The following is a 22,345-nucleotide window of genomic DNA, read 5'->3' on the forward strand; positions in this document are numbered from 1 at the left end:
AGAAGTAAAACGCGCAAACCAAGCTCTAAAAGCCTATTTGAGGCCATAGAGAGACTTATGCAACCTGCAAACATGTTGGGGAAATCTAGAATCAACATAACCTTGTGGCTATTGCATATACACTTCCTTTCTAAGAATGCTAAGAAGAAAAGCATTTGAAATATCCAATTGTCTAAGAGGCCTTCTGAAACTCACTGCTATAGCCAAAGTCAATCTGATAATGCTGGTTTAACTACTGGACTAAAAGTCTCAATATAATCAATCCTAGCTTGTTGATGAAACCCTTTGGCAACCAATCTTGCTTTATATCTAGCAATGGTGCCATCACTATTTAACTTCAGCTTGTAGAGCCATTTACATCCAACCAAATTCACACCAGATTTAGCAAGAACCAAAGACCAAGTCTGTTGTCTCCATAATGCAGCAAATTCATCATCCATGGCTTTAATCTATTGAGGGTATTATAAGGCTATTTTGTAGGATGAAGGTTCAATGTATGTGTAGTCAAGCATGGCCTTGTAACATAGCTTAGGTTTGGTAATACATTCTTGGATATTGTTGTCATGGGATGTGTATTGGTGATAGGAGGTATGGTAGTGATAGTAATATCTATGGATATAGGAGTATGGGTGTTGGAATGGTCTATGATAAGGTAGTGGATGGAGGACTTGACCAATTGAGCTAATTAAAACCCACTAGATACTAATCTATTCACAGTAGCAATGCACATGTTTAGAATTTTTATATTTTTAAGTTTAAGGTATACACTATGTGTACTAATTTTTAAGAAATTTATATTTAACAATTTATCTTTATAACCTTTTTTTTTTAATAGAATCTTTACGACCTTTAATTTGTCTTATTTTAAAAGTTAAAACCATTTTTGAATTAAATAATATAATTATTTTTTTAAAGAATTATTTTATTTTATTATTAATTTTTTGGAAGTATAGAAAAATGGACACTAAAAGTTATATACTTATATTTCAATTATACATGATTTATTTATTTATTTATTTTGTTGTTGATTGTTGTTGAGAAAATCAACATATACAGTAAAGTTATCTACGTGTAGGATCTATGTGACAATTAATAAATTTTTTAGGGTAAATTCTACTAAACCCCCCTGAGGTTTGTGCTAATACCAATTAAGTCCAAGACTTTTAAAAAACGACCAACTTGGTATTTAAAAGACAATTTTATCCCTAACTTCGTTTAGCACTATTCACTCTTCTCTTTCTCATCTCAGACCCTTTCTTCTATTCACTGTGATTACACTAACATGACCATGGATTTGAGCACAAATCACATTACACAACTACACCATCTCATAGAACACAAACATATACACATAGCCATACAAATTCCAAAACTTGAAACCCCTAAAAATCATCCCAGATTACCAATCATACACAGATTCATATGCACACACTAACAAAATCACCATATTAGAGCCATTTTGAGACATCTCAGACCCTCTCTTCTATTCACTGTGATTACACTAACATGACCATGGATTTGAGCACAAATCGCATTACACAGCTGCATCATCTCATAGAACACAAACATACACACATAGCCATACAAATTCCAAAACTTGAAACCCCCAAAAATCATCCAAGATTACCAATTATACACAAATTCATATGCACACACTAACAAAATCACCATATTAGAGCCATTTTGAGACAAACCCTAAATAAAAAAAATACTCACAAATCTACAAATGACCATACCCAAACCCCCTTTCAAACCCAAATAAAAAATCACCAAATCCTTATATCACATAAGAAAACCCAATCCATAAATTGACCAAGTCCTAAACCAATAAAGAACCAAACCAAAAGAGGAAAAAAAAAATTAGAACAGAGAAAGAGGATAGAGATCGATGGCCACTAGTGGTGGCGTTGCCGATAGTGGTAGCAGAGCTTGTGGGTCTTTGTCAAACGTTCCCTTGACTTTTAACACACAAACCCAAACCCAAACAAAGACCTAAACCCATAAATAAAGACCCAAACTTAGAAACAAAGACCCAAACATGTTTGGCACTAGATCAAAGTTGTTGGCATGGAACAATAGCAATGGTGGTGATGTGAAGCTCGAAAATCCCTAGCCAAATGTCTCCATGACACTGATTAAAGAAGAGAGTGGAAGATGGTAGTGAAAAAAATGGGTTTTGGCCATGAAAGAGAGAGTTTTCAGCCGCCGTGAGTTTGAGTGAGAGAAAGGGAGCCGCCATTGGTGTAGGTGAGAGAGAGAGGGAGATAGAGGTCTGAGAGAGAAAGGAGAAGGGTTTGGGCTAGTTAAGGACAAATTTGTCTTTTAAGTATAAGTTGGTTATTTTTGAAAAGTTTTGAACCTAGTCAGTATTAACCCAAACTTCAAGAGTTTAGTGGAATTTACCTAATTTTTTTATGAGAGATGCTATGTCTATAACAATTTTACAACAAATCACAAGTGATTAATTGTTATTGGTTCAAATTTGAAACTAACATTAACATTACTTTTTCCCTCCAACAATAACAACCAGTAACAACTTGCCACTTAAGATTTGTTGTAAAAATATTGTAGACATATCATTTCTCATTTTTTATATTAATTTATTTGTAATATTGATATAATGAACTTGATGTTAATTATATTAAAAAAAAAAAAAAAAAACCAACGAAAATGTGTTATTCCAAACTGAAAGAACACCCGTCCTGTTTCCATTTTTCCATTACTGTTCCTTCTGATCCGAAAGAAACTACAAAACAAAGCAACTGCTTTGCTTCCTTTGCTCTCTCTCCTCCAATGGCGAAGAAGCCAGCCTCATCCATCTTGGACACCCTGAAGCGCTACATCAAGAAGCCATGGGAGTTCACTGGCCCACAATCCCACCCAGAATACAGAAACTCTATTCTCCCCGCCACCCAGTACCGTGTGGAGAGCCCTGCCTCCACCAAGGTCCAGCCTTGGGTCCCCACTTCAAACCCGGAGACCGTCTTCGACATCAAGTACTATACTCGCGACCAGCGTCGCAACCGCCCTCCGATTCGCCGGACTGTGCTCAAGAAAGCTGATGTGGAGAAGTTGATGAAAGAGACCACCTTCGATGTCAAAGACCTTCCCAGACCCTATCTCGCCGTTGCGGTGGAGGAGGACTTGGATACTCACGGTGGAGGGTACCAGAAATAGGTCAGAGCTCTTTGCTTGTGATCTTCTTTTTTGTTTGTTTTGTGGGTTTTGGTGATCATGGTTGTTTGTGATTTGGGGTTTTGAGAAATGGGTATTTCATGATTTTGTGTTTTGGCGTTTTTGGATGTGAAATTGGGGATTTGGGATGATGGGTTTTTACTTTTTAGGGGCTTTGTTTTGTTTAGTGCTTAGGAATTGTTTTGAATGATTTGATAAGATGATGGGTTAGGGTGTGGATGGATTTGGTGATTTGGGTGTTTTGTATTTGGGATTTAGAGTAATGGGTAGTAACTGATGTGTGTGAAAACAAATGTAGGCATCACTACTATCAGTATAGGTTTGCATCAAGGATTAGTCTGTATATCTTTGCACTAGTGACGGATGTGCTCGCTAACTTGATCAACCTTAAGGGTCCATTTGGTTGGACGAGTGGAAAAGTGGGAGGATAGAAAATGTGGAGGGGATAGAAAAGTGGGAGGATAGAAGATATTAGTTTTCTCCTATTCGTGTTTGGTTGGAGGATGGAAAAGTGGAGAGATAGAAATTTATTTGTTTGGTTGAGAAGAAAAATGAGAGGATGGAATTACACATGGAATTAATGTCATATTAAAAATATGGCAAGATGCCTTAGACTATGAAGACCTTTGGTTAAGTGGGACTAAAACAGAGTGTATGGGATGTAACTTTTGTGTAATCATAGATAACTTTTTAAGTTAAAAAGGGAAAATTTTATTTTATTTTTTTTGATAGGTAACGTAAAATTTTATTAAATAAAAGAAAATAGCCAACCCGATTACATTAGGAATGTACTATGGGGGCACAAATCAGGAATCAAAATTACAGCGATCAAGTAAAACAGTAAGGGAAGAACAAGAAAGATGACAAAAAACCACACTCCAATCAAGGAGAGTGTGCAAAAAACAAGACTTAATCTCTAGCATAGAACGTTGACATCCCTCAAAACTTCTAGCTTTCCTTTCATGCCAAATACACCATATCAAGCAATGAGGCACAAGTCTCCAAAAATCTATGTTGCGATGTTGTCCAAACTTACCTTGCCAAGATTCAAACAACTCAATAACCTTGTGAGGCATAACCCAGTGGATTCCAAACAAACAGAACACCAACAACCACAACTCACAAGCTATGGGGTAATGAAGCAGAAGATGATCCGATGACTTCCCACAACTCTTACACATATAGCACCAATCAAGAACTAGCACATGTCTTTTGTGAAGGTTATTTGTTGTTAAAATCTTACCTAAGGAATAGACCATGAAAAGAAAGCTACCCTTGGAGGAACCTTCGATTGCTATATCATTCTCCAAGGGAAGCATAAGAGAGTAGGAGGGTAGAAAGAAAGATAGAATCCTATAACCTCAAAACCTCTACTCCTTGCTAGCTTCCAACAAACCTTATCAGGACCCAACCCCCATACAGTTGAAGAGTAGACCATATCCATAAATAGATCAAAAGATTCTTAGGGGAAAATTTTATTAGACTTTATTAGGCCAGTTATACTCTATGGTATTGAATTTTAGGTGATTAAGAAATAGCATATTCATAAATTCAGTTGAAAACGGAATGCTAGAAGTTTTGAGGGATGTGAACACTCTATTCTCAAGATTAAGTCTTTTTTTCTTTCACTCTTTGCTCGAGTGGAGCTTAGTTTAACAAACATATTCCTTTTCTTCTCTTCCTATTTTGATTGATCATTGTAATTTGGGATCTTAATTATTTTACACCCATAGTACATTTCCTGTGTACTTGGGTCTGTTTTGATTGCAATAAAGTGTTTATTACTTATTTAAAAAAAAAGCATATTAATAAATTGAGTATAACTAAAATGAAAATGTTATATTGGATAAATGGAAATATAAGGAAAGATAGGATTTAAAATGAGGAATTTCACTTAAAAATAGTGGTGAACCCTATTGATGAAAAGATGATGGAGAGTCGCCTAAGATTGTTTGATCACGTTCAAAAGAAAGCAATTATGCACTAATGAGAAAGATTGAGTTGATTCAAGTTGAGGGAACAAAAAAAGGTAGAGAAAGACCAAAAGTAATTATTTGGAAGTAGTATTATGGGAGTATCAGAGAGTATGACTTTGGATAGAATAGAATAGAAGAAAAGAATTCATATTGCCAACCTTGGGTAGTTTGTTGAAAATTCATAACTGACCTTAAAATTTGGGAACTAAGGTTTTGTTGTTGTTGTTGTAGAGTAATGGGTTTCGAGATTATATGTGTTTGGGGTTGTGGATTTGGGGGTTGGGAGGGCTTATATTTGATTTGGGGTTTGGGAAGGCTTGTATTTGATTTGTGAGTTATTTTTGTTAGTGGTGATGTCATAATGTATAATTGGTTAGTTGTTGTAGATGGGAAATGTGTATTTTGAGTGTAAGAGTTGTGGATTTATACTGTTTTGGGATTGTCATGGTTGAAGAGTATAATGCTGGTGTTTTGAGATTCAAGTTTATCTTTTAAGAATTCATGTATGTGTGTGTTATATGTTATATGTTGTGGGTAGCTCAAGTTTTTGTGTCCATTGTTCCTCTGAAGTGGGTAAGAGTTTGACAGCAAATAGTTGGCATTGTTTTGGGTAGTTTTGATGCAAGTGATGTAGCGTGTCATACTAAATTTATATAAAAAGAGAAACTATGAGTGTAATCAATAAGTGGTTGTGGACATTTCAGTTTGGAGAGGGAGATCATGCATGTAAAGTCTTAGAACCTGTGACATTCCTATATAAGAATCTATTTCATTTCTATTAAGCTGCCAATGGACTTTAGGCCCAATCACATTTCTACCCACCTTAAGTATGGGGGCTGGTTGAGGATGAGGTAAAATCCCCTTAGGTGCATGAGTATTTAATTAGTAATATCAATGTGCTTTAGACTTTCAATTTAGTCACGTTCTGATTCTGTGTCTCTCATTAATTTGGCTCTTGAGTGGAGAATTGCTTATATAAGCACATTGTAAAAATATATGTATGCATGTATGTAGGTATATATAATTTTAGAAAAATGTTTAAAAAAGTGTCATTGTCTTGTTAAATCTAACAATTGTTTGCCTTTGGAAAAATCCATTATTTCTTATTCGATATATTTTTTTTCTATCTTTTAAATTTTAGATTGTAATTTCTAGGAGATCATTTTGTATTCCCCCCTTGTTTCCCCCTTGCACTTGTTTAAATAAAGGAAGTCTTTAGTTATCAAAGTACAATTCATCAAATCCTTACCATGATTTAGCCACGAACAAAGAATAAGTGCTCTTTAGGGTAGCTTAATTTGTGCAGTAACTATAGATGGTGCCAGTTGAGCTAGAGCTCATTGGCAAATAATCTATGGCTTAAATGAGACTTCCTCCTCTTATAAGAATGGGTGGAAGGTGAGGCTTGGGTCTAAAACCTATTGGATGCTTGTGCAACTTACCATATATATATATATATATATATAAAGCCGTAGCCTGTTTGCTTTTTACCTATGTAAGTTGATAATGTGAACATGCATTGGTGGACCATTTTGACAAAATTGCCCTTATATCATGCCATAATACAGTCAACTAGTATGAAGGAAGTTTTTTGGGTCTTCTATAAGGACCTGGAGAATGTGTAGCATTCAGCAATGAGATTATAATTTAAAAAAGCACCTCTAAAGGCTAAAGATAACAGCATTGTTGGGAAAGGCAAGGGACAGAAGCAAAGCTTGTTGCCCTTCTGACTGCTGTGATGTGGGGCATAACCTCAAGGCTAAGGTGTAAATATCTTCCATCTCAATAAGTTCTTTAAGTTTGTATACTTTAATCTTTATGGTTTACACCATGAATGATATATCTACCAATCTAAGGTCAAAAAACATAGCAATAAAGAGCAAAAACTTGGTGGGAAAACTGAGGAAAGCCGTGTGGTAGCTTGCTTTTATATCTGGATTTCCTCCAATAGTCCAATGGATGATATGAATTATGCCAAAATGATTTTATGAGTAACTGTAATTGTGTTATACAAAGAGTAAAATAATCTGCAGCGTGTATTTTAAATGTCCCTTTGGATGTACAGTTCCAAGTTTTGTTTTTGTTTTTTATTTGGTTGGGTGGGGGTCTTCAGTTTTGACCATATTTAGTAACATCCTAAGTTGACCCTATATTACCAGTTACCGGTTCTGGTGATGGCTTTCAATTTTCTGTAAGGCTGTTTGGCTGTGTTCTGGCTGGATTTATATCTTCAAAGCCTATTAATAACAAAAGGGGGCTGTTCAAATTCCTTGGGAAATACAGATGTGCCATGCTTTTCTGTTATCCTTCATCCTTGTTTGTTTCATAGGTTTTGTATTCTTGTTATACAATCTGAGATACTCAAATTGAATAACAAGAATACAGACTGAGATACCCAGATTTTATAACAAGAATACTATCTGGGTATCTTGTCTGTTTTCTTTTGTCTTATTTAAAATCTTCTTTTTCATTGGAAAGTCGCACGTACATCCAATGGGACTTGAACCTATGACCTTACTCTCACCTTGTTCTTAAGGGCCTCATCTGGGTTTTTCAGAGTATGTATTTATATCTGTTCCCTGTTGCAACGGGAATAGATTATTTCTGTTCTTTTATGTATTCTTTGCTGCAGTCACTTTAAATGACTCTAATTATGTTTTGGCATATCAACAGAGGCTTGGATTGTGGTGAAATGGTTGTGCTCCGGTCTTCCGTCTGTTTCTCCCTGTCTTGCTCCTTGACTGAGGTTATTCCAGAGTAGAGATTTGCATAGACTGTCCATTAAAGAGGATATGTCTTTGAATTAATAAATTTGTTTACCTTGCCTGCAATTGGGTTTTATTTCCTTTTTCTTCTTGCATTCAGATGTTTGTACAAAATCCAAATACAACCGCAGGTTCGGTGCTGGATGACTTAGATGATTATGAAATCTCAAACTTCTAGTTTTGTTTTGTTTTACATGTGATGATCTAGTGAAATTCTTCAGTGTCATTGTCTTTTCACCACTGCAACTAAATAAACATTCCCTGCCAGAATTTGGAAAGGACGGGGGGGTAAGTCTCATGTTTCTTGTTTTCTTTCTGTTTTTGCCTCTCCCTAATCAAGATGATCAACTTTTCTTATGTAGGGCGCTGTTCTGTATTTGTCGGTATAGCAAACTCTGCTTATGTACCCATATCATTTCGTTGATTGAGACATTTTGTGATAGGAAAAGACAATGTTTGAAACAGGTAGTCATGATATTCTGGAGGGAAGTCTCATGAATATATTTGGGAAGAGGTACCAATGTACCATACCATGAAGTACTTAGGGTGTATGATTGGAAAGGAGGTAGATGAGGGAGAGGAGAGGGGAACGGGTGCCCAGAATATTATAGTTCATGTTCAATATATTAAACCCCCTCTTTCCATCTCTTCTCCCCCCATCTCACTCCATCTAAACACAGGGCTCAACTAGAAAAATCTTGACTGATCCGAAATTTTGAATTCTAAGACCTCCCAAGTTAACCAAAACTGAAAGGACTTTTGGAGAGTGTTGTACCTGAGGTGTGATGACAAATGAGATCATTTCATTAAAGGTTCAAATAAATATGTTCCTAGTTTTGAGCAGTTATTTAGAAGGCGGTAGTGGCTTACTAGCTCTAATGCCAATTACAAGAAATGAAATCATATGGTTTTGTTGAAGAGGAACTCCTTAAAGTGAAGCTTCCTTTTCTTCCTAGTGTTCTGCTCATTGCCATGTCTGTTTCCCGCAAGTTCATTGTTTCGAGTTCTGTTTCCATGTGCTTCCAACCCTTAAGAGATCATGCTTGAAGATATGAGATCTAACTAGCTTCGAAATGGCTGTCTGATAAGCGTGTACAAGAGTTTAGACAATGATGATGTAGGAAGTTTTCAAGCCCAGTTCTAGTCTGTGAAAGGTCCCTCTAAAATTGCCCCTTCTAGTCTTTAATTCATGGTTTAGTTTAGAGGTGTCTAGTTAGGGTAATTGTTAATAAACAATTTTTAAAAAGTTTTAACACCGCATTTATGAGAAATATAAAAAGTCATAAAAGAAATTAATTATTTTTTTTCCCATAAAAAGTTTTTAAAAATATATTTTGAACAATACTCTTAGGGCATCTATTAACATTTTCCTTAATTTGATGCTAAAAGTGAAAGCAAGGAAGGGTCCAGAACATCTGAATCTACAAAGCCCAGATCCAAGGATGCTTGTCTGACATTGGGATGGGCCTTAACTTGTTACAAAAATAAGCCCAAAGGGACAGATTTTGGGTAGAATAGTTTAGCTCTTCTTCTAAAAAAGCGTACAGAATGAGAAAAACAATTTGCACAATCTGTAACCTCATCACTATGCTTGTGAGGTATTTGCCATTTAGAGGGTTTTAAGGGTCATCACTCATCACTATGCATGTAGTATACGTTGAAAGATATTAAATTATTAATTAATCTATATAATAATAATAATAATAGGTTAAGGTGAGAGAAACTCAAATTAGAATTTCAAATTAGAGTTTCAATTTTAGACCATGTGTCATAAATTATTTATTCTTAAAGAGTTTTATTTCTTTATTTTTAGAATCAAATGTGGGATCACATTATAAATATTAATCCAAGTGAGTTATTAAGTACAAAAATCAAATAGTCTAGAATAAATGAATTATAAAAAAAAAAAAAAAAATAGTAATCTTCAAAGTGACAGTCTATATTTATGACTTTGAATTACTACAAATATTTTATGAAGGGGTTGCATGTATAATAAAGTTTTGGGATATAATTTATTAATAAGGCCTAGAGTGCAATTATATTTATATAGTGGTATTAAATATAATTAATGGTAACTTTGGACTTGTCAAGAGTTGACAGAAAAGCCCAAGGCCCATTGGAGCTAGTGTCTTATTGGTCCTTTTGGTCCCACTCCAAGCCACACATTAAAGCCCAATTGGAAAGGCCCAATAGGCCGGCCCAATTAGATAATCAGTTATATATATAAAGGGAGAGACATACAGAATTTTTATTAGAAAAAAAGTGAGACACCATTGTAAAGTGGTGTGTATGTGCGAGTGAAACCACTCAATTATTCTCCCTTAGAAATTGATTGAGAGACCACACTTCTTGGGCGTAAAGTGGAATTGGAGTGAAGATTGAAAGTGTTCCCAAGGACTTATAATCTTTTGTTTTGAATTTCACCGCACCAAGGTACGCTAATTCTGAAATTTACATAATGCAAGTTATCAATCATGAATGAAATAGATCTTTGTTTATTGCTTCCGCTATGTGTTTTGTATGAGATACAAAACCAGATTTAACCAACAAAAGAAGCTTGGGAAAGGAGTGTAATGGTGGTTTCTATCAAGTGTTGGTGTTTCCTCTCTACTGGGCCATTTTGTTCAGGAGTGTATGGACATGAAATTTGATGAGTAATCCCATGAGATGCAAGATAAGAAGTGAATTCTTTTGAAGTATATTCACCCCCACCATCAGACCTTAAAGTCTTAATGGTGGTGGAGAATTGATTCTCTACCATAGCCTTAAAAGTGAGAAATTTAGAATAAACCTCAGATTTGTTCTTTAGCAAATATAACCAAGTAAAACGAGTAAAATGATCAACAAAGAGCACATAATATTTGTATCCATTAATAGAATTTTGAGGTGCAGGACCCCACAAATCAGTATGTACAAGCTCAAAAATGTGCAACAAATTTAGAAACAAGAAAGGGAAGCTTATGCGTCATGCCATGAAGGCAATGTGTACAAGTATTCACAAGAGGCATACACTTATTAAAAGACAAAGATTTATTGGGAAAAAGTAAACTAAGAACATGCTGATTTGGATGTCCAAGCCTGATGTACCACAGAAGCCAGCTAGGATTGTTTGTGAAAACTAAATTGCAAATTTTAGGAGAAAGAAGCAACTTAGGCGCTTTGTGAGGGTAAATTGGATACACCCCATCTTCACTTTTGTCCTTGTAGAGCACTTTCCTCGTGGCTAAAGCTTGGATAGACAAGATGTTTTCATCAAAATAACTTCGACAATTGTTATCTTGACATATTTTGTGGACAAATGCAAGATTAGAAGCAATGGAAGGAACTCTTAGAACATTTTTAAGATGAATGATAGAATTTTGTGAAGGAATAAGAGAATTGCCTATGTGTGAGATTGGTAGGTTTTGCCATTTCCCAATGTGAGATGCTTCTGTCCATTATAAGGCTTTGGAAAAGAGATATGATTAAGGCTAGAGGTGACATGATCACTGGCTACACTGTCTGCAAGCCAAGGTTGATCTTGTGCAATCATGGAATTGGATGAAATTGCCATTGCTGCCAATTTTGTTGGTCGATGTTTACCTTAATAGGCATAGTCCATCCTTTGACAGCAATCTATAGCTATGTGACCAACTTTATTGCAAATTTGACAAATAGGTCTCTTTGATCTTATGCCTGGTGCTTGATTTGGTGAAAACTAATTTGAAGTAGGACCCCTGCCTCTACCTCTGTTGAAATTTCATTTGCCTCTACCTCTATTGGAAGATTGATTGTAGGAATTATAGCTAATGTTATTTCCTGGCTTAGGTGCAGTGTTAACTGCCATAGAAAAGGTGGAATCTTTAATTTCCATGCCTCCATTCAATGATTCTTCCTTAGCATTTAGCATAGTAGCTAATTCATCAAAACGCAACTTTGTGCTCCTAGTTCTATTGCTGACCTGAAGGCACTAAATTCTCTAGAAAGACCTTTAATTGCAACATGTAGTAGTTCCTAATCATCAAGTAGGACACCAACAGCCATTAATTTGTCCCTAATGACCTTGATTTTCTGCAAATAGACATCTACAGAATCAGAACCCTTTCTAACATTATGCAATTTTCCCTTAAGATTCATAATATGAGATATTGAGATGGAAGAAAATCTATTTTCCAATACTCTCCACACTTCTAAAGCTAAAGAACAACCAATAGTCAAAGCAAGAATTGAAGGTGTTAAAGTGGAGCTGATGAAGATAAGCAATGCCTTCTTTTTGGATTTCCAAGTGAGGTAATCTGGACTGAGAATGGCTGTGATTGAACCTGAGAAATCCTTAAGAAACTTCCCTAGAGCAAGTTGATCTTCATCAAGAAGTTCAATCATTGAGTAAGTCTCTAACACCATTGAAATCTGGTGTTGCCAAACTATATAGTTGGAATTGTCAAGCTTGACTGTCATCATATTCGACATATTTGACAAAAACAACAGTGGCTGATTAACCAAATTCATTTGAGAGGTTGATGATGATGGAGCCATTGTAAAGAATGAAGTTGTTGAAGCTGTAGCTGCCATTGTTGCATTTGTGCTAGCTGAAGCTGTGCTAGCAGGGAACGTAGGCTGCTCTAATACCATGAAGAAAATCTAAGCAAAGCTTGACCTTGGAAGTGAAGCAAGTAAACTAGATTCACTGAAAGCAACAAGAAAAGAAACGAAGAACAGAGAGAGAAAGAACTAAGAGTGAGGGGAAGAGAGAATTCTAGAAGAAAATACTTGCTTAATCAATACAAAGTACAAGATGAATCTATATATACAACGAGATTGGATCTAATAACTATATAATTACAGTTCCTTAAATCATAGAACTAATCCCCACTAATCACGGAATCAGTTGAGCATAACAACTGATTTTCCCGCCTAAAAATAACTAACTCTAAGGCTCCAAGAGTGACAGCGTGGCATAGGGTCATTAATCAAAACGGTGTCGTATGAAGACCCTCTGTTTTGATCTTTGAAATAAACTAGCTGTTGGTGTAGAATTGGGAAGCAGCTTTAGCTTGATAATGGACTGAGGTTTAGCCTAGTCTTAACAAAACGGAGTCAATCTTTTCATTGTGGATGTCGAGTTTTGGGACGTGAGTCCAAAGATATAGTTGGAATGAAAGAAAGGATGCGGTGAGAAGACATTCTGGTAGATCACTAATCATCTCGTTATTTTCTGAAGAAAGTTTCTAGCATTTTGATTTTTATTTTGCCATCTTGAGAGTACAATGTTTTGTTAAGATTTTGGAGAAAGATGTAACGAGCAAAAATATTGATTTATTCTCACTTTTATATGCAGCCCAAAGGCTACAAGCCACTTTCCCAAGTCCAAACTTATTTTAAGATTCAGATTTTCTAGAGCTCTGAGGGTAGTTTACAAGATAGAATTTCTTTAAATTCCCACTTTTCTTTTAAAAATAAATGGTTACGATCTTGCCACATCATCATTCTAATAATCCATTTTAAATCAATCTTTCAAAAGAAAAGAAAAGAAAAAGAAAAAATATTCCTATCCACGTTAGAGATCAAAACAACTTGTAACTCTAACCACATCTCCAGATTCCGAAACCAAACATGACATTAAAGTTTCTATCATTAAAACAACTAATTGCTCTATATTATATCCCATGCTATCACCATGTATCTCATTAGATGCACACATATTGTTTAATAACCACTGTGTCTTGTTGAAATATGAAATTTTCAACAATATAAAAAAAAAAAAAAAAAAATGGGTTACTTAAAAAATGTCCTAGCAAAATTTATCAAAGAATGTAAATTTTGGGCAAGTTTGTAGGACCAGAAAAATACCATGCAAAATTAACAAAGTTAATTATAAAAACAAATAGTGAAAACAAAAATATAAGGATAATATATATAAAAATAAATTAGAGGAATATTAAACAAACGCCACACTCACATCACACGCAAAAGAGGTGGGGTTGTTTAACTTAACGCCACACTCACGGTATTGCACGACTTTTAGCAGTTTCAGACTGCCCGTTAACTAGTCAGTTGAGAAAAAAAAATGGTTGGAACAGTTTCTTCAACTACTCTATAAATTAAAGAAGCTTCAGCGTAAAAGAAGAGGAGGGAAAAAAAAACACAGTAAGCAAGGGAAAAAAAGGGTAGGACGCACAAAAGGAAAACACATAGTAAAACGCAAAGAAAAAGAAAGAAAGAGAGACACGGACAGAGCCATGGACGGAGCTGTTACTGGTTCCCCCCCCCCCCCAAATTTTTTTTAAAAAAATTATTATATTAATAGGTATTAATTTTAGCAATTTTGTTTAATAAAATTACACTTTGTCCTCCTTATTAATGTCATTAATTCTTTTGAGAGTAATGTTATAGCCACAAACATTTTTACAACATTCATACAAACTATTGAGGTAGTAAATTTTTATTGGTTCGTACACTTGCATCACTTTTTACTTATCAATAACCACTCACCACATTAGCAATTTGTAAAAAATTTGTAGTTTTAGCATTTTTCACCTTTTAAAGTACATAAAAAATTAATAGGTTAAATCTAAAATAAAATATACANCATTGAAGCGTATTATTTTAAACTGTTAGAATCAATAATTCCAAATTGTTTAATTGGTGGAATTACTAAGAATAATATATAATGGTGGAGTCAAAGATTCCATTAACTTGTTTAAATAGTGGAGAGTCAAAGACTCCAATTTTTAAATTTGTAGAGTTAGGGATCCATATAATGGTAGAATCAAGGATTCGTCAGAGACTTTATTTGTTTATTTGATTTGTAGAATCAAGGATTCTAACATTGAATTTGGTAGAACCAAAAACTCTATGAAACCTAACCCTATTTGTTTTACAAAACAAAAAGTTAGTATTGAGGAAGAGGGAGAGAGAGATTTAGAGAAGAAATGGATCCATAAAATCCCATATACAAACCTATTACTGGTACTACATGCTCCTCCTCTTCACTTGCTCTCTCCTTTTTTCTTTCTTTTTCCTTAAAGATGCTTTGTCCAGGGACGGAGCTAGGACTTGGTGTTAGGGGAGGCGACTCTCTGCTAGCTGTCTGCGGCAGCTCTGGCCTTTGAGTCTACTGCTTATTACTAAGGATTTTTGTTTAAAATTTTTTTAAAATGGCCAAGTTGTTTGTTCTGGTAAAATAGATTGATTGGGCTTAATTTTTTTAATTTTATTATTGGTAATTTTTGTCGGCTTGTATATTTTATTTTGATTTAACCTAATTAATTTTTTATGTACTTTAAAAGGTGAAAAATGCTAAAACTACAAATTTTTACAAATTGCTAATGTGTGAGTGGTTATTGATAAGTAAAAAGTGATGCAAGTGTACGAACCAATAAAATTTACTACCTCAATAGTTTGTATGAATGTTGTAAAAATGTTTGTGGCTATAACATTACTCTCAAAAGAATTAATGACATTAATAAGGAGGACAAAGTGTAATTTTATTAACAAAATTGCTAAAATTAATACCTATTAATATAATAATTCTTTTTTTTTTTTTAGATGCAAAATTACTTATTTAATTTTTCTTGTTTAGTAACATTTATTTTTTATTTGGTAATATAGAATGACTAATCCACTTATTTAAAAAGAAAGAAAAAATCACCACCCACAAACAGTACAAAAATTTAGAGAGACTTCTAGAGATGCTCTAAAGGAGCTAAAAATAAAGGCAAAATATGGTAATACCAACTCGCAAAATGTAAAATCATGCAGATCTAATAACACCAAGTCAACCAATAACTCTCTACCCTTGATATAAAGAATACAAGACTTAAGCACAACATCAGTCATTAAAGTATCACCAATAGGTGCAGAAATCGATAACTCAAAATCAGGTAGTTCAGGGCTATCAATAACTTTTCCATCTTTGGCAACCAATTTTCTGCTGCCAATGGGTCAGGCTCCCCATTAAAAGTTTGAGGGTTTTGCTTATGGAAATCTCCAAAAGAACAACCCCCCTACCTACACTCACCACCCTCGACCAATCTAGCAATCCTAGCATAGATCCTGTCTGCCACCTCATCAATCTCACCACCATCAGGAATGACAAATCTCTCATGCTCTTGGCATTGCCTAAGGTCATGCTCTAAAGTTGCAACCTCATCTAAATGCCTTACTTTATGTGCTTTCTTTTAGGAGCTATAGTGCACAAAGGTACTTATAGCTATACCCACGAAACAAAGTGAGTAAATCACAAGGCAACATAGAAGTTAGCATAGACAAGCTAGATAAGAACAAAGGAATAACATGTGGAAACTAAAACAAAGGTACAAAATAAAGAATTCATCAAACCCCTAATGCTCTGACATAGATCAAAATCAATTCCTATTTTCAAACTCTACAGTAATCATAACCAAAGCTCTGATACCATAACTGTCATGCCCCGAACCCAAAAGGGTCCAAAGTATGAGAAAAACATCTCAAAGGTGCCTGTAGATTTTTCATAGGCCAAAAACGTATTGACCCCTTGTGATGAATTAATTGATTAATTAGCCAAGTTTATTAATTAATCAAATTAACATGCAAACACATGGTAGCACAAACAAATCACCAACTAAACTAAGTATACAACGGAAAATAAATTGACACGGTGGTTTCTGTACGAATGGGGAAAACCTACTCGGCAAAAACCCCATCGGGTGATTTTAAGGTCACCACTCCCCAGAATCTACTATTATCACAATAAGCGGTTACAAGTAAAGAAATCCTAGTACCTTATACCAACCCACAGTTGTGATAGGCCACAAACCAATTGACCCCTTATGATTCAAATTAATTGATTAATTAGTCAAGTTATTAATTAATCAAATTAATATGCAAACGCATGGTAACACAAACAAATCACCAATAAACTAATAATGCAGCGAAAAATAAATAACGCGGTGATTTGTTTACGAATGGGGAAAGCCTGACGGTAAAAACCCCAGCGGGTGATTTTTAGGTCACCACTCTTGAAATTCCACTATTATCACAACAAGCGGTTATAAGTAAAGGAATCCAAAGTACCTTACCAACCTATAGTTGAACCCTTATCCCAATACCCAATTGGACTTGTTCTGTAGTGACAATTTTCCCTTTTGATGCATGGCTCCCAAGTATTTGACTAACCAATGCGCGGATCCCAGTACGCGACTTGAATCACCAACTAGAAAGAGTTGTTAGCTATAAAGTTCTTCAGTTCATCCACACGATGAAGATCAAAAAGATGCTTGGTCATAAAACCCATAGGTGCACATACACAGCAACTTCTTCAGAAAAGATGAACTAGGGCAAAACTTTGTCTCCAGTCACAAATTGCTTGAATAGACTTAGCTCAATGCCTGTGCAACTTGTGTATATTTTGACGGCCCTTAAAATAATCCTTTTATATGTCTAGGGTTAGGAGAAAAGAAGGCCCAAACACATAAACACGGATTAGAGTCAGAACAGAACTTAAATTTCGTTTTTCATAAACCTCGACAGATACTCTATCTGTCGAGCTGCTGTCGAACCACGGGGCTGAACAGCTCTATAGGTCTCGATAGATGCTAGCTGTCGAGATTTAATGACAGACACTTTTTAGTTTGAATCTTGGACAGACTTGAAGGTTTCAACACTTGATCTTGAAACATGGTTTCTTGAAGTATTTCAACACATCCTAGATCTACCCAAATATAAGTAAAGTGTGTTTTGTCAAAGGATTAGCCAATTACATAAAAGCATGACATATGTTCTTAACATGTAAAACACATATGTCCTAACAATCTCCCCATTTGGTAATCCGTGACAAAACCACAACAAACAAATGAACATATGAGAGAAGTCATAAATCACTCAACTCATATTCACTTGTTGAATACAATAAAATTTATCCTAACACAAACTCTTAAAAAACTTTGCAAGAAGAGAGTTTATGACAAGTAGACTTTGACAACCTGTATTTCTAAAACATTTTAAACAAAACTCATCAAGGCATCTTAGTGTGAAACAAAAATAATAGATTGCATACAAGTATAAGAAACACATGTATAAAGAGAGAAAAGAAACAACACATGTAAAGATAAGTGAAAGAAACATACATCCACATATAAAGAAGATAAGTACAATGTATGTGTAAAAATGGTCACAAGACCCAATGTACAAGATCAATGTATCTATATCAGAAAGAAAAGAAAGATACATCATATCCTCACTACATCACTCATATCAACAATACTCCCCCTAACAAAAAGGTCCTACACTAACTCTCCCCCTAAGAATGACTACTCTCATATGCCAAAACTACTCCCCCTTTTTGTCACAAGGGACAAAGGGTAAGAGTGTCAAATAAACATCTCATCGGTAGAGCTAGCATCTCCATCATCATCATCCGAAGCATCATCGTCATCGCCATCATCATCATCATCCTCAGCTACAGAATCAGAAGCTACGTGAGGTGGTGGAGGAGAAGCCTCAGAAGCAAAACCACCCATGGTCACCTACCACCTAGCAATACGCCCAACACGAACATTCACCTGATACAACTCAGTAGAGAGTGTATCAAGGCGAGCATCCATGCGCTAAAGCTGCGCCATAATGTCCTCTAGAGTCACTCCACTCTGAGAAGAGGAGGGAGCAGATGTGGATGGAGCAGAAGGAGTGGGAGGAGCAACTGAATCCGACTTTCGAGACCTAAACTGCACTTCACTATGTTTAACGGTAGCGGTGTCTATGGCACACATGACAGAGAAGTGACCAGAAAAGGGAAAAGGAATAGAAAAATGGTGTAGAATTTGAGTGATACCTGAAGGGAAAATGAACTTATCACGGGTAGTCGTATCCCTAAACACATCTATGATGGAAAGAATAAAATGTGAAGGAAAATCTATAGTGAGGTGCTCTAACAAATGAAGTAAAAATCGAGCACGAGGCTTTATGATAGAGTTATAGTGAGAGAGTGGGTGCAAAACAAAAGTCATCACCATGTTCATGAATCTAGGACCTTTAGCAAAAGGTCAACATGGTGTAAACTAAACTCACCCCAAACAGATGGGCGCTCATAGAAAGCAGACATCATCTCGTCTTTGGACACAATCTTCAGACGCTTACAACCGGGGTAGTCAGGATGTTCTACCCTCGAAATTTGAAGCATATCCACAACAAGCTACAGTGTGATAGCAAAACGCGTACCTCGAACGCGAGTATGAAGGAGAGGTACCGAAGAATCAATCCTGTGCATGTTAGAGTAAAACTCCTGAATAAGCACGAGAGGACAAGTAACCGGGGCGTCACACAATGACTCCCATCCTCGACTATGAATGACATCGGGATGGTCAATGTCGTTGAAGTCCGCCAAAATGACTCAGCGTTCCGAATGAACACCTCGTCGAGAAAAGTTCTCCAAGTAGTCCTTTCGGGCATCCTCATCACAGAACCAAATGTGAGAAGGAGTAGGATCAAAAGAAGATGATGCCTTGGAACAAAAAGGGTTCTAGGACGAAGCAGACTTACATTTAAGTGCCATAGACACGACTAACGTAAACAATAAAGAAAAAGGGAGAGAAAGAGACAATTAGAAAAGTCCCAAAACATTTCAAATATATCAAGTATATTGAAAAGAGAGTACGTATGCATGAAAATGCATGAGCATGTGACATGCAAGGTAAAAAGCATCATGGGCTCAGCCCAATCCAATCTTGCCAACACACAAACATATTACACACATCTAAATGCATGAAAATACCATTATAATGCAAATGTGATGCAATGTATGAGATTTTAAACACATTGAAATGAAAACCAATCCCAAAATTTCAACAATAACTCATCAATTTTGAAAAACCCCAAAAATTTTCAAAACCCCCAAAACCTAGGTTTCAAAACATGAAATGCATGAAGAATGAAGAGATAGGAGATCTTACCAAGTGATTTGAAGCAAATAAAGGCCGAAAATCACGTGAATTGAAGGTTTTGAGTGAGAAAAGAGAGTTTGGGAAAGGAACAGCCACAGATAGATCGAGAGAGATCGAGAAAAGTGAAGTCCAAATCGCACAAAATGTATATATAGATCCTCACTAATTCTCGATAGATAGAGGTGTCAAAAGGTGTCGAGATAGGTATCGAGACAGGTGTCGAGAAAACATAACGTCGAAGAATGAGTCTATCAAGAGGTATCAAGGAGGAGTTCATCAAACATGAGTAAGAAATCTCGATCGATCCACTAGCTGTCAAGGAAGCTTTCAAGATTGCGATAAGAAACAGCTTAGAAACTCGACAGATAGTCCAAGTGTCGAGAGGTATCGAAGAGGTGTCGAGATTGCTTAAAAACAGTTTTTCAAGAAGGAAAAAACACAGACATGAATGCAATCCAACATGCAACTCAACCAATGATCCAATCAACATACTAGGCTCTTAAAAACAACTCTCAACAAGAATTTTAAGCACATGAATCCTCAAAAACACACACATACACTAAACAAGTCTAACCAATTTTTATATTTCAAAAACAAGTCAAGACAATTTAGTGAGTATACAATAGCATATGTAAAACCTTGTAATGGCCAAATCACATTGTAACTGTACATGTATCAAGAGTAGCAAAGAATATTGCGTGTTGTGTGTGAAAAACATCGCAAGATTGCATAAGTGTATACATGTTATGACAATTTGAGATATGAGAAAATCACTTTAACTCACACACAATCATAATTGTTTGATGGGGACTATCACCTTTGAAGTACATCCTATAACTCCCACATCTCCTAGAATACACGCTTGCAATCATATTTAAAAGCATTTTTTATCTTTTTGCTTTTTATTTTCTTTGCATATTTTTCTTTTATTTAGCATATCATGCATGGGTATATAAGAGAGAGAAAAGAAATAACCATTGATATTTGACATTCCAATTTTGCTATGCCAAAGCACACAAATGTCATTGACACTGCACTTTTGCTATGTCGAAGCATGCAGTTGTCATATTATAATTGGTGGGCAATAGTTGTGAGATGGTTATTTATGCATTTCTCTTAGGATTTTTTAGTCCTACCCATCAAAAAGATTGATACGAGTGTTAAGTTCAAGAGATAACTTAATCTTATTCATCGCAAACAAGAACCACAAAACTCACTTGCTTAGTTGTGCATAGAGATGCTCATCTAAGCGACAAAAGATACAAAGTTTAGAAAACTTTGTTTCAATGGCCATCCAAGGTACACAAGTACCAATGTACACAAAACACACACTGTTTCTGTATTTTTCAATTTTTCAATTATTTTATTTTATTTTTATGAAAGACAAAAATAAAAAAAACTGAAAATAAATAAACAAAAACATGTTAAATAAGGCAAAGCATAAAACTAAACTGACTTAAATGAAAAGCAAAACACACAAGTAATGCAACACACAAAAACAAGAAGATAGAACAAAATGATATAATCACTTAGAGTCCTTTTTCTTCCACATCTTGGAAGAACATTTTATTTGATTAAACCCTTGAACCAGCAGTGAGGGGGAAGAATTGAAACCGTCCAAGTTCGAAAGGAACATGAGGGCTTTGAGAAGATCTCCAAGAGGAGTAAGAGAGGATTAAAGCTGATTCTAGCTTCCAAATGCTATCATGTCATTGCTCTGTTAAGTGACTAACCACTTGTAGCAATTTAGTCGAGTATGACCGGCAGCTCCACAATGATGACAGAGATGCTGCTTCTTCTGTTTAGACTTTTGAGAGTTAGCCTTTTTAGCCTTAGGGTTTTTAACATCTTTCTTATCCTGCTTAAGGCGTGCTCCTAAGATAGATTTACCCTTGTCTAAGTTCTCACTAGCTAATTCATTTTTAACATCAGTGCTCTCAATTTCAGTATTATTAGCAGGAGGAACAAACACAGTAGTACTAGTAAAAGTAATATTAGAGGAAGAAAGACCATACCCTAAACCTGTTCGATCCGAAGCAGATTTTTGAATACTGAGCATCTCATCAAGCTTTGCACTTAAAGTCCTCTCCAATTGAGCTCTGACTTAAAATAGCTCCGCTTCAAGCTTCTTGGTCTTCTCAGTCAAGAAATTGTTCTCAAACCTCAGTGCTCCAATAATCTGATTAGTTTCATCAAACTTTGTGGAAAACTTTTCACGATTAAGTTCCACGTCACTGAGTTTCTTGGTGACCAGCCTATACAATCTCTCATGCTTCTTAGAAAGCTTGTATAGTTTCTCATAGGCTATATGGATATCATCTTGATCATCCATCTTCTCACACTTAGAATCCACCAATTCTTCTTCTTCTTCCACATCTTCAACAATCCCTTCAGTAGGATTGACTGTGGCAGTGAAGGCATTCAAGATTCCATCATCCTCATCGTCAGAATCATCCTCAAGCTTAGTGTCACTCAAGGTCGCAGCAAGTGCCTTACTCTTCCCAATGCTCTT

At 35.6% G+C, this 22,345-nt stretch overlaps 1 long non-coding RNA gene across 1 annotated transcript; it reads left to right on the top strand.

Moving 5' to 3' along the window:
* Positions 1-1,043: 1,043 nt before the first annotated feature.
* On the top strand, positions 1,044-8,129 carry LOC136062536 (uncharacterized). The gene is made up of 2 exons (XR_010624270.1): positions 1,044-3,177; positions 7,845-8,129. It is a non-coding gene; the product is annotated as an uncharacterized LOC136062536 (long non-coding RNA).
* Positions 8,130-22,345: the final 14,216 nt, after the last annotated feature.

Source organism: Quercus suber, unplaced genomic scaffold (assembly GCF_002906115.3).
Source record: "Quercus suber isolate HL8 unplaced genomic scaffold, Cork oak 2.0 scaffold_425, whole genome shotgun sequence".
Classification (NCBI taxonomy): Eukaryota; Viridiplantae; Streptophyta; class Magnoliopsida; order Fagales; family Fagaceae; genus Quercus; species Quercus suber.